Source organism: Rattus norvegicus, chromosome 1 (genome assembly GCF_036323735.1).
Source record: "Rattus norvegicus strain BN/NHsdMcwi chromosome 1, GRCr8, whole genome shotgun sequence".
Classification (NCBI taxonomy): domain Eukaryota; kingdom Metazoa; phylum Chordata; class Mammalia; order Rodentia; family Muridae; genus Rattus; species Rattus norvegicus.
In genome coordinates, this window is record NC_086019.1 from 185,567,749 (window position 1) to 185,579,966 (window position 12,218).

Sequence of the window (12,218 nt, forward strand, 5' to 3'; positions counted from 1 at the left end):
AAGAACTCCAGAAGCGCCTTCCCTACAGGTCTCTTTTCTTCCTAACCTACTTTCCTTTCTTGGCGCTACTTGGCTGCTGCCATGCTCCTTAATGCCCAAAGGGCAAGAAGACCTCAGAAATAGGTGGAACCAAAAGTATCCCCACAGTCAACAAGAGCTTGCACATCAACTCCCCTGCCCCTCCCTCCCACCCTCCTCCTCTACCCCTGCATGTGTGTTTAATCAGTTTCTGGATTGTTGTTAAAACTTAAAGAACTGCTAATGTTTCCCAAAATAGATACTGCATAAAATGTTGGATTTCTGTGTCTTGTGGCAGATCAGGGGATTAGCAACTCTACCCTGTACGCCAGTCATAGGCTAGCACTGCCTCTTACAATGGGCATTAGCTCAACAGTTTGCCACCATCTCTGCCTGGCCTCACTGCTCATTGCTGTGCCGCTCTGTGAGCATTAGGAGTCTGCAGCCTCCAGTGGGGTCTACCAGATCGCTTCACGGATAAAACAAGCAACCCCAGACGTTCAAGGCAACTGTCAGGTTGGTCCCTGAATTAGGACCAAATCTAGGATTTGGGGCCAAAATTTTGGGTTTTTCCTGCTTGAAAGAAGTTGGGGGGTCTCTTGAGTTCATCTCATTCTTCCTGAGATATCCGTCCATCTTCCTCGTTGCCATCTCGAATCCTAGGCAAAGCACCTGGGAGGCTCAGGCCACTTCCGCTCTTAGGCTTAGGGCTGTCACCCAGCCAGACACAAGTAAACAAAACTTGCCAAGGACATGGGGATGCTAACCGTGCACAATGTATAGGATTGCTTTGAGGGCTCAATCCAACTGTCTGTAAAACATTTTCACAGACAAGGTAGAGGAAGGGCTCTCTTGGAGAAGCACTTTCCTATGAGCGTTGCCTCTGTCCAACTTCAAGAGGCATTATTCAGCTCCTAGAGGGATTTGTAAGAAAATGTATTCAGAGAGCTACCTATTGGATGAGTGACATTGGATAAAAGGTTTCAGAGCCTAAGATATCTGCTCTTCAAATCACAGATTATAGCAGTATTTACTCCTCTGAGAGTCAAGAAGTTTAAATGAGATAATGTAAGTACAACCTGCTTTCCTTTCCAGAACTGGGCTCCGCTGATGATTAATTACCTCTAGGTTTTGACTCCCCGAAGCATCGTCGCCACCTGGTGGTGTAAGAGAGTAACTTCAGGTTCTAAAAGGCAGAGAGAGAGAGAGAGAGAGAGGAGAGAAAGACAGACAGAGACAGAGACAAAGAGAGTCGGGGACGGCGGGGAGGGTAGCCAGAGGGTGCTGAATGGGAAGGTCTGATTCTGCAGTGGAAAACAGATTCAGAAAGCAGCAGAGAACTGCTGCCCTAAGGAGAAGAGCCCCAGGATCACCTTCCTTACAGGTCTCTCTTCCTAATTTCTTCTTCCTCTCAGCTTCTTGGCTAGTACCACATCTTAAAGTAAGAGGCCTTCAGAGTGGGATGGAACCACAGGCATCAGGCATTAAACAGCTTACACAGTGAACATGGGCACTGCCATTTCTTACCCACTCGGCCGTTACTTTCCATTCCTTATGACAACTCTGGCTTTTTGTCTTGCTCCAGAATTCTCCACTTGACATTGGCCAGCTGGCCTCCGAACTACTTGGCTCCTGAGTTTGGATCATAACTGTCTCCATCAGTTCAGGGTACTTTAACAGGACATCACTGAGCAGGTGGCTTGCACAGCAAAGATGCATTTGTCACAGTTATGGAAACTGGGAATCCAAGATCAGGTGCCAGCACTCTTAACTCTTGGCAAGGGCCTCTCGTCTTAGTTATGTCATTGCAAGTTTTCTGGGGAGGGGAGGGGCTGGGAGAGACAGACAGAGACAGAGACAGAGAGACACACAGAGAGACACAGAGAGAGACAGAGAGACAGACACAGAGACATACACAGACAAACAGGAAGAGACAGGGAGACAGAGACAGACAGAGGGAGAGAGACAGAGCATAGTAAGTACCAGGTACTGTTCTAGGGCAAGAGAACAAAACAGGTGCTTAACCATTCACTCTGGACATTAGCTCCAACGCAGAAAGATGGACAACAGTTAACACACGTAATTACAGCACGTCGGCAACAGGAAAAACTGTTCAAGAGAATGAGATGACATTTGAAATCAGACCAAAAGTGGCACTGAATTCAACTGCATAGATGTATGGAGGGAGGTTTCAAGTGGAGAAATAGCAAGTGAAGCCCAGAGCTGGAACCACGACATGCTACAGGAGACCACTATGGCTTTGGTGGACGAATCAGGGGGAATAGCAGGAGATACGAGGTGGCTAGAAAGTGGGATCACTGGGAGGCCAGCTGCTCAGTGTCAAGTGGAGAATCCTGGAACAAGACAAAAAGCCAGAATTGTCATAAGGAGTGGAAAATAACGGCAGAATGGGCAAGGAGTGACAGTGCCATTCACTGTGTAAGCTGTTTAATGTCTTTGGAGATGCCTATGGTTCCATCCCACTGTGACGGCCTTTTAAGATGTGGCACCAGCCAAGTAGCCGAGAGAAAGAAGAAACTGGGAAGAGAGACCTGTAAGGAAGGCGGTCCTGGGACTCTTCTCCTTAGGGAACAAACTGAGGGAAATATATAAATTACACCTAACGGGGTCATTCTGGCTGCTGCATGGAGAACAGACTGAAAGGATAAGAAATGAGGAGAGACAGGAACAAGGAGTCTATTTAGGAAGCAACAGATGTTGGCTACTGGGGCCGAGGGGATTGAAGTGAAGCTCAGAAGTGATGGGAATCAGAACATGGCTGAGTCTTGAGGGGAATCAATGCCTCTGGCTGGTCTAAACAATTGCACAAGAAGGGGACTTTTGAGACTATGCCTATCCCATACAGTGCATATTCCCAGATGCCACTGAGGAAGGTATCCCTGAAAGGACTGTTTCTGGCCGATATTAAAGAAAGGTTGTGCCTCATGTGGGTACTATAGCCAAGAGCTTAACCAATGACACCCCTCTCTTCTACTGCTCCAGTACAAAACCTTTCCATTGCTAAGCACTTGGCACCCAGAGGACACCAGTCCTGACCAGTCTGTCCTCTGGGCTGTACTTCACCTCTAGCTGCAGGGAGACTAGAGATCGATGATTTGTGGAAGAAAGAAAGAAAAAAAGAAAAAAAGGAAGAAAGAAAGAAAGAGAGAGAGAAAGAAAGAGAGAGAGAAAGAAAGAAAGAGAGAGAGAGAAAGAAAAAGAAAGTGGAAGAGACAAGGAAGGGAAAGGAAAGGAAAGGAAAGGGTAAAGACCCACTTTGACCACCTTAGCAGAAGATGTTTCTGGAATAGCATGCAATTCTGAGTCTGGATCAGTCTGGCCACAAAAGCTTCTTCTAATCCACAGTCATTAGCAACCCTGAAATCAATAGACAGCCCAGACCAGGCCCAAGAAATACAAGAACAGTTATATCCATCGCCCCTGTTACACTGCCATGGTGGTTTGGGGGTTCACTGGGGCGGCTGCTGCATCCCTAAGATGTCTATATATCATAGTCCCAGATGCTGATTAGGTCCTCAATCCATAGTGTTCTCCCCGCCCCCCCCCGTGTGTGTGTGTGTGTGTGTGTGTGTGTGTGTGTGTGTGTGCTGTGTTATGCACACATGCTCAGTATATTCCTCCTGCCTTTATAAATAGCACTGGCAAGCATCTACAGTGATAATGATGTCTGAGCGAGTTAGCCAAGGAGTGAGGGAGAAGTCTGTGCGAAAGATAATTTAAAAAGAATTCTACAACTAGGACAAAAGTTCAGGGGAGTATCTTAACTTATCATTAAGAGGCAACAACAGAAAAGATGTAATTGCTTGTTTGTCATATCGAAGCAGAATGCTCACTTGCAAAATGGAAAACATCAACCCATATGTTTACATTTGTCTGTGTAAAAAAGTTAATGGAATAAAAATCTCTTACAGAAATGTACAAAACAATATGCAAATAGGTAAATACACTCATTCATAAAAATTACATATTAAATGAATATTTATTGGCACAAAATTTATTCATTATATTATTAAGGGAAATGAAATAAAACAACACGGAACTTGCAGTTTTGATAATCTTCTCAATTAAAAATCCTGGAAAAAAAATCTCCTCATACAAAACACAGAAAACAGGTTGGATGATAAGCTGCCACACAAGTCTCAGGTCTCTGAGGTGCCAGTGAGAGGTACAGGCTGAGGAAACAGAGGGGCGTGGGCGGTGGGTGAGGCTACAACAGGCTGGTGGATGCTTGAAACTCCAGAGACTGAGAAGGGTCTACAACTTTACAGATGTCACAGTTGCACAGAAGCAATGACCAAGTCCATAGTGGGAAATGGCACACAGGATCAGGCCCCCAAGGGTATACCCTTTAAAAAGTTAAAATATGGGGCGGGGGACAGAGACCAAAAAGGGGACCAAAATGGAAAATGAATATAACTTTTAAGAACTGCATATGTATTTTGTCTCTACTGATCAAACGGGTAAATGACTGGCTTGCCCTGGGACTACAGATTCTATAGAGTATCTCGTACCTAGACTCCAGTCCTGTGTCCTCTCACTTCCTACTGCTGTGATTTTAAAAAAGAAAAAAAAACTGACAAAAGCAACATAGGAGAAGGGTTTGCTCCACTCACATTGCTCGTCCTGATCCATCACTCTCAGGAACCAGGAAGCACATGACCTTCACATCCATGGTGAAGAGCAGACAGCACTGATTTAATGATGCCTGTCTGAGCTCAGCTCACTCCTTTTCTGTACAGTCTAGGAGCAAATCACTTTTAGGATGGGTCTTCCCACCTCAATTAATGAAATCCAGACAACCCCCAATGGCCAGCCTAATTAGACAAGCCCTTGGGGGGACTCCCTGCCCTAAGGACTCTGGATGGTGTCAAGTCAACAAGTAGAAGCAGTCATCACAAGGGGAAAAGTCTGTCTGACGAGATATAAGAGCCCTCATCTGTATTTATTAAGGAACTGGGTGAATATAACAGGCCACAAGGTTGAGGTCCAACCTCAGCAACATCATCACGATGCTCCCAAAAGTCTGAGGCCAAAGATCTGTGCCATTGAAATAATGCAAAATTGAGCCCTGAGGACACAGGGAACATCAGAGAGCTGGCAGACCTTAGAACAGCCATGGTCCCAGAGGGACACTAACAGTCTACTAGGTTGGTAACCTCTAGATTTGAGTGGACTATCTACTGTCTAAGCCATTCATTAACCTTTGGGGCACTTTCTGAACCTTGATCATTATTCTCTCATTAGCATATCATTAATTTCAGTGTTATTTCAGGGGTCATGGACATCACTGTAACCGACGAATTGCCCAGCTATAGAGAACTGAACTGTCTCAAAAAGTGGATCAGTGATAACAGAAGAAGTATGCTTGTGTAAGAAATACTATGACATAGAGAAAGAAAGGAAAGATCTTTTTAAAATTGGTAATAAGGAACTAGATATTAAGGTAAATGTCTAGGGGAAAAGTGGATTAGAGCTTGCTTAGGGATGGGAGTAAAACAGAAACTCAGTGTAAATGGGCACAGGGAAACTTAGTGGGTGACTGGAACATCCTAAAACTAGCTTCTAGCAATAGCTGCGGGTGAATTGTGTGTATGATATGTAAGTTGCAGTCAATGACAATGAGGGGTTTAGAGAACAGTCCTAGTTCGTGAGTTTAGAAACAGTGTTTAGTCAGGCATCACTTAGAGAGGCATCGGACCAGTCAATCAAGCATGAGGAAACTGAAGGTGGTGAAGACTTAATAGGGCTTTATTTCCAGATACCAGCTGCATGAAACAGTTTTGCTTTTCACTCTAGAAAATGCCAGACATATGTAGTCAAGATGTTGTCAATAGCCGCCCATGTGCCCAGTCCATAGCCTTAACAATGGAGTCTTATTTTACATAGCTCTCCCCCAGTTAGCTCCACCCCATATATATTGTCATTCACCATTTTAAAATTAATTTTCTTTATGAAAAAAATACATTCACACACTCTCTCTCACATACACACAAACACACATCACACCACACACACACACACACACACACACACACAAGTAGGTAAAGCAATAGAGTTATCCCCTGTATGCTCCTTCCCAGCTTTAGCAATTATTAACACAAAAGCTACTTTATCCGCATCCTCTCCTCCCCATCCATGTATCATTTGCAAGGATACCTCAAACATCAGATGATTTGACAGTCATGTGCCTCAAAGAGTAGAGCTGACTCCTTTAATGTAGTCATATGTTCAAACTCCAATTCTATCACAAACGTTAAACCAGGAGTCCTCTTATCTGAACTGAAGGTGCGATTGAAGGTTCTCAGTCTGCTATCTGACCTGATGTCTTTCAAGTTCTTTTTAAACTATGTTCCTTTCTTTCTCTGCCTCTCCCCCCCCCTCCCTCCCTCTCTCTCTCTCTCTCTCTCTCTCTCTCTCTCTCTCTCTCTCTCTCCCTCTCCCTCTCCCTCTCCCTCTCCCTCTCCCTCTCCCTCTCCCTCTCCCTCTCCCTCTCTCTTTCTCTTTCTCTCTCTCAATTTCTTTGCTAAAAAAATCAAATCATCTGCCTATGAAGTTCTCCGCAGGCTACACTTACAGCACAATAAAAAGGACCATGAAAACAGCCAATTCATCCATCGCAGGAGTCTGGTAAATAAATGAGATTCTATCACATGACCAGGTGATAGACTCCATAAACGCTCTCTGGTTATTTACATCCGGCAGAAAATGAGAACATGCACATACACACAACACTAAACATGTACTTTCTGCCATGTTCTAGTCTGGCTGCCTTGGATGTAGCAGTGGTCAAAGAAATGCCCCTGGCCCTCCCCGAGTTGTTGTTTCACAGCAAAGGGTAACAGCCGTCAAGCACATGCATAACTAAAATGCAAAGGGTGGCCTGGTGATACCTGGTGAAGAATGATCCATGAGGAGTCTGAGGAAGAAGAGGAGGAGGAGGAGGAGGAGGAGGGGGGGGAGGAGGAGGAGGAGGAAGGCTGTAATTTCAAATGAGACAGTGCATCGGTTTCTTCCACATTACTATGAACGAATGCTTGACAGAAACCAATTACAGGGAGGAAGTGTTTTAGTTCACAGCTTCATGAAGCTCCATCACTCAGTCACAGCACATGGACAGAACACCATGGCAGCAAAAATGTGTAGTGCCATCACATCATGGGAAGGAGGAAGCAGAGTCTTGTGTCATAGGACCAATTTTTTTCTCACAATTTCAGAATGTTCTGACCATAACCTTCAAAACATGAGATGTGGGGATTTCAATTCACATGATAACAGGTGGCCAGGGACAAGTTCCAGCCTTCAGAGAGACACTCCCAAGTAACAAACTTTCTCCAACGAGACCCTACATCTTGCCTTTCATCACCTCCCCGTGGTGGCATCACCATTATTAACTCATTGGATGGTTAATCCATTCATCAGGTCAGAGCCCTATACTGTAATCCTTGCCAGAAATGCCACTACAGGCACAGACAGAGGGTTTCATTACCAATCTCCTGGACATGTCTTAATTCAATCAAGTTGACCAGATGGTTGAAGAAGGGTAAGATGTCATTAGGAAAAGATCTGACAAAGGTGATGCTCCAGCAAGCTATGCAGATAATAAAGACAGTATCCAAGATGGGAAGAACAATCTGTGCAAAGGTCCTGAGGTAACAATGTACCCGATCTGTTTACAAGTCAGTAAAAGGGGCCAGTATGGTTGGTGGCCATGACATGGGTTGGAACGTCAGATACGGCCTATGTGGTACCCTAGTCTAGATTACACAGAGCCTTGTAAGCCACTGCTTTTGCTCTGGATGAGATAAAGTTATGGGAAACTTCTGAGCTAAGTGGCGACATGACCTGATACTACAGTGTGAATTAAAAAGTTTAGTAAATTTCCTGCATGATTCCATCCTGTTTGAGAAAACATACCCATGAAAAACAAGTAGGGGCTTTCTTCTTTGACCATTTCCGCATCAGTGGCTCAGCCTTTACCTGTGGAACCATGTGATCACAGATCATCTTTCACTCCACAAACAGAGGTGTCCGACCACCTCTACCGTAGCTTAAGACCAAGGACTTGACTGGGTAAAATTGAATAAGAAAATATCATGTTTTAAAACGTAATATAGTTTACTACTAATGCCCAGATTAGAGTATAGGAAAGGAAGGTCTTCTGGGGAAAATGTTTTAATGTTTTAAATTAAACTGGCACTGTCCCATACCCGTTTGTTTACACTCGCCCAAGGCTGTGTGCTTTAACAGCAAGGGCACTGTAACAGAGAGTGGGTTACCCCAAAGATCCTATTGTGGAAGAAAGGGCAAGACTTCAGTGTTGAAGTCCTTCATTCTGAAGTCTCTCTTTCCGAGAAGGACACCATAGGACCCAGCACAGAAACTCCTTGCTAAGTCCCACCTATTTCCGAATTGCCATCTAGCCTCAGCAGATCTGGTTCTCTATTGACTCTTGGGGCTACCTACATGCAGCACCCCAAGATTTCATGAGATTTGCCCTGCCCCGGGACAGTGCCTGGCTAACCAGTCCAGTTTTCAGTCCTCATACTCTGGTTGGATTCTGGTTTGAGTTGTTGTTTTGTTCATTAGCACTCAGCCCCGTAAGACTGTCGGGCCAGAGATGCTGAAAAGGCCCTGGATCTTCTTAGTAAAGGACAGCCTACCCTGAATGCAGCCAGCCACTGGGGTCTCAGTAGGAGATAGGAAGCAACCATCCAAAGCCTTCATGCATATGTAATTTTCCCAAGCTGCTGCTTTTGATGAGTAGAGAACCTCCCAGCCACTCACCGCAGATGGCCAGGATTGGGTTGATGGGCAGAGTAATGGAAGCGGCTGGATTTATAACATGCTATTTATTCAAAGACATGTCACTCCTTCAGGTTTGCTAACAGTGTCCACCGTCTTGTTCCCATGGTATCTAATGCATTGCAACGCTAATGAAGATTCAGAGCGTTCTGGTCTCTGGCTTTCCCATGTGTGACTCGGGGATCGAACAGCCTAGTCACGGCATTTTGTCACAGCCTAAATAGATCATTTTCTCTCCAGTGCAGCTGCTCCTCCAAATCCTAAATTGAAAGGACCTTTTCTGCCAATACCCTGGCATCTCCCACTGTCTTCCCCCAATTGGGACAAAGCTGGTAAAACTCTAACAGGAGGCAGGCGTGGAGACCTAAACCATTCCAGCCGATGCAGTGTGCAACCAGCATAGAGCTGAAACTGTTCAACCTTGACGTGACCGTCTTTGTCAAGAGCCCTGTGCTTGGCATCCACTCCATTCTGTCTAATTATTCATCCAGTAAAAAAGACACATCCAATTTTTTTAACTAAATAGGGCTGTGATTCTAGTTTGAAACACATTATTTTTCTTAATTATTCCTCTTCCTTCTGGCTCCTTCCACCAACCTATGTATTCTAGGTACTTTGTCCGGGTGGGGGATAGTGAAGCACATTGGATTTCTGATCATTGTTTCCCTTTTATGAAAATATTAAGACAAATGCCACCCATTCTCAGTGGCATGTCAGGAAACTGATCTCTTGAGAGCAGAACAGATTAGTGGCCACAGAGGCCAGCAAAGAGGGAGAGGGCACAGGAAAGAAGTGATTCATGGGCACAGGGGTTGTATCATGAGGAATAACTTTGAGTGTTTCATGACTCAGGAGGCTAAATATGATTGACATCAATGGGAATATATTTCAAAATACCTGGTACAGAAGATTTTCAATATTACAAACACAAAGAAATGATAGATATCTGAGGAGTTAGACATGCCAGTTGACCCAGACTGAGCATCATACATTGTATATGTGTCTCAGAATACTACAGTGCACCCCATACATATTGAAATTGAAAATAAAATAATAATAGCTTTGGAAATTTTACATGAGTAATTGCCTGCATGTGTGAGGGTTTGAGTCAATTATCAGCACTGGGAAATATAATTTTTAATTGATTGTTTAATTAACAAGTTTTTTTTAAAGGAAGCCACTGTCATGCTGGAGTGGCCAGGTGCTGGCCCACCAGACCTGTGATGGTCTGTGCTCTCATGCATTCTCATTTCAGAAAAGTTCCAGGCCAGCAGCCAAGGCGTCCCTGGAGCTCACTCATCACAGAGAGAATTGTTCAGGGTCCCCGCCTACATTTCTGAGAGCCTGGCTATGGTTTCTCTTTCTAACCCCAAGTGTGTTTCCAATATCGTTCTTTGTGGACACCATACCAAGAATTCCCCAAGCACAAAAAGACATTGTGAGCTTCAATTTCTTCCTACTAAGCTAAACCCAAGTGTCATTTACCAAACAGATCTTGTATGGACCACACGGGTTACAAAAATGGGGAAATCCTCATTGCTTCCCTCCAGGGACTGACAAATTGAGAGGGAAAGATGGATATCCACAATTAGTCACCTGGGTAGTACTGTGCTTTGAATATTACACACCAGCTCACCCCACCATACCCCAGGTCCGTATGTTTGAACAGTTGATTCTAAGCTGGTAGTACTTTAGGGCAAGAGGCCTGGCTGGCACTAGGCCACAGGGGAAGGTGCTTTTGAGGGGTATAGATGTCCCACTTCCAGCGATCTCTGATTCACTGAGAGGTGAAGAGCTACCATCCCGTGAAGCTGCTGCCCTGTCTTCCCAACCATGGGAAGATTCATTTCCCCTAAGAAATCCCTCCTCCCAACATTGTGTGTGCTAGGTGATTGGTCACAGAAACGAGGAAAGCTAAGAAACATGAACAGATTTTACTGACTGCTACTTGGGTGTGCAATGAGAAGACAAGCTGATGCCTGTCTGGCAGGCTGTGTGTAGTAACACCATTGGCTCACGGCTGCTGCCCTCCTGAAGGCTGTGCCATACCCTGGTGGCAACCTCATCCAAGGACAGGCTGATGTGGGATGACAAGACACTTGCTTCTGCTAAGGACACCTCTGAAATGACATCTCAATTACAAAGTCCCCTCTGAATGACTGAGATCTCTCTCAAGTCCAGCACCATTTTTGCCCACTCCTTCTCTCTCTCTCTCTCTCTCCCTCTATCTCTATCTCTCTCTCCAGGTGTTGTATCTAAGCATGCTCCCATCTGTCCCTGGATGCAAATCTCTGCTTGAGTTAATTTCTCCAGGGCCTAACCTGTGTCAGAGACAGCAGACAAAGAAATATTTGAATTAGGAGATTTGGAAAAGCCTTCAAAAGCACATTGTGCTTGTGTCTGTTAAATGTCTATACTGATCTGGAACTTTCTGGGCCCTAGGCATACAGGATATATCTGATCACCCCTCTCAGAGCACGTTTACTTACCTACAAGGTGTTTTCAGCCAGTGCTAAGAAGAAAATAGCTTTAAGACTGATTCAAACACCTTTGATGCAAACACATCACTGAAGCACTTGTTCAACTTCAAGCCCAGAGCACCTGATTCAGGTGGATCCCACAGCCCAGAGCCTGCATTTCTAACAAGCCCACCTTGCCAGCCTTCCTCAAAGTTGCATTTTTTTTCAGCCACCCTGGGCTGAAAAGCTGAGTTTTTGTAAACAGACTTCTAAAGTTGTCTTAAAATCAGAGGGACCAGTGTGGAGTTCCTATCTCTCTTGAAGCCTGCTATCCTTCCCCTAACTCTTCCACCAACCACAGAACATATATGGGCTGGACCTAGGCCTCCCTGCACATGTGTACCAGATGTGCAGCTTGTTCTTCATGTGGGTCTAAACAACTGGAACAGGGGCTATCCCAAAAACTGTTTCCTGTCTGTGGGATATCTTCTTCTAGCTGGGCTGTCTTGTCTGGCCTCAGTAGGAGAGGATGTGCCCAGGCCTGCAGATACTTGATGTGCCAGGTTAGGTGGATACCCAGAAGGGTCTTTACCCTCTCAGAGGACAGGGGGAGAGGGAAGGATTATTGGAGGAGGTAACAGGGAGGAGAGGCAGTAAGTGGGATGTAAACTGAATAAACAAAATAAAATGATAAAAAGAAAAAAGAGGAACCAGTGTGAATGTGTGTGTTCTCTGGAATTTTTCTACTGTGAGTGACTTCCTAGTGTTATTTAATTCTGAAAGGTATTACAGGGGAATGCCATGATTAGCCTCAGAGATAGTTTTCAATGTGCCAAAGGCCACATGGCTTTAATAGCCCTGAGATTCCACCAGAGGCTGCCCTCCTTCCCAGCCTGAGATCTGAGCTTGGGTTTAGAT

At 44.9% G+C, this 12,218-nt stretch overlaps 1 protein-coding gene across 1 annotated transcript in view; it reads right to left on the reverse strand.

The window, feature by feature from the left end:
- Positions 1–12,218, reverse strand: part of LOC120099923 (uncharacterized) — a 98,760-nt gene that overhangs the window by 46,044 nt on the left and 40,498 nt on the right. The window lies entirely within an intron of this gene.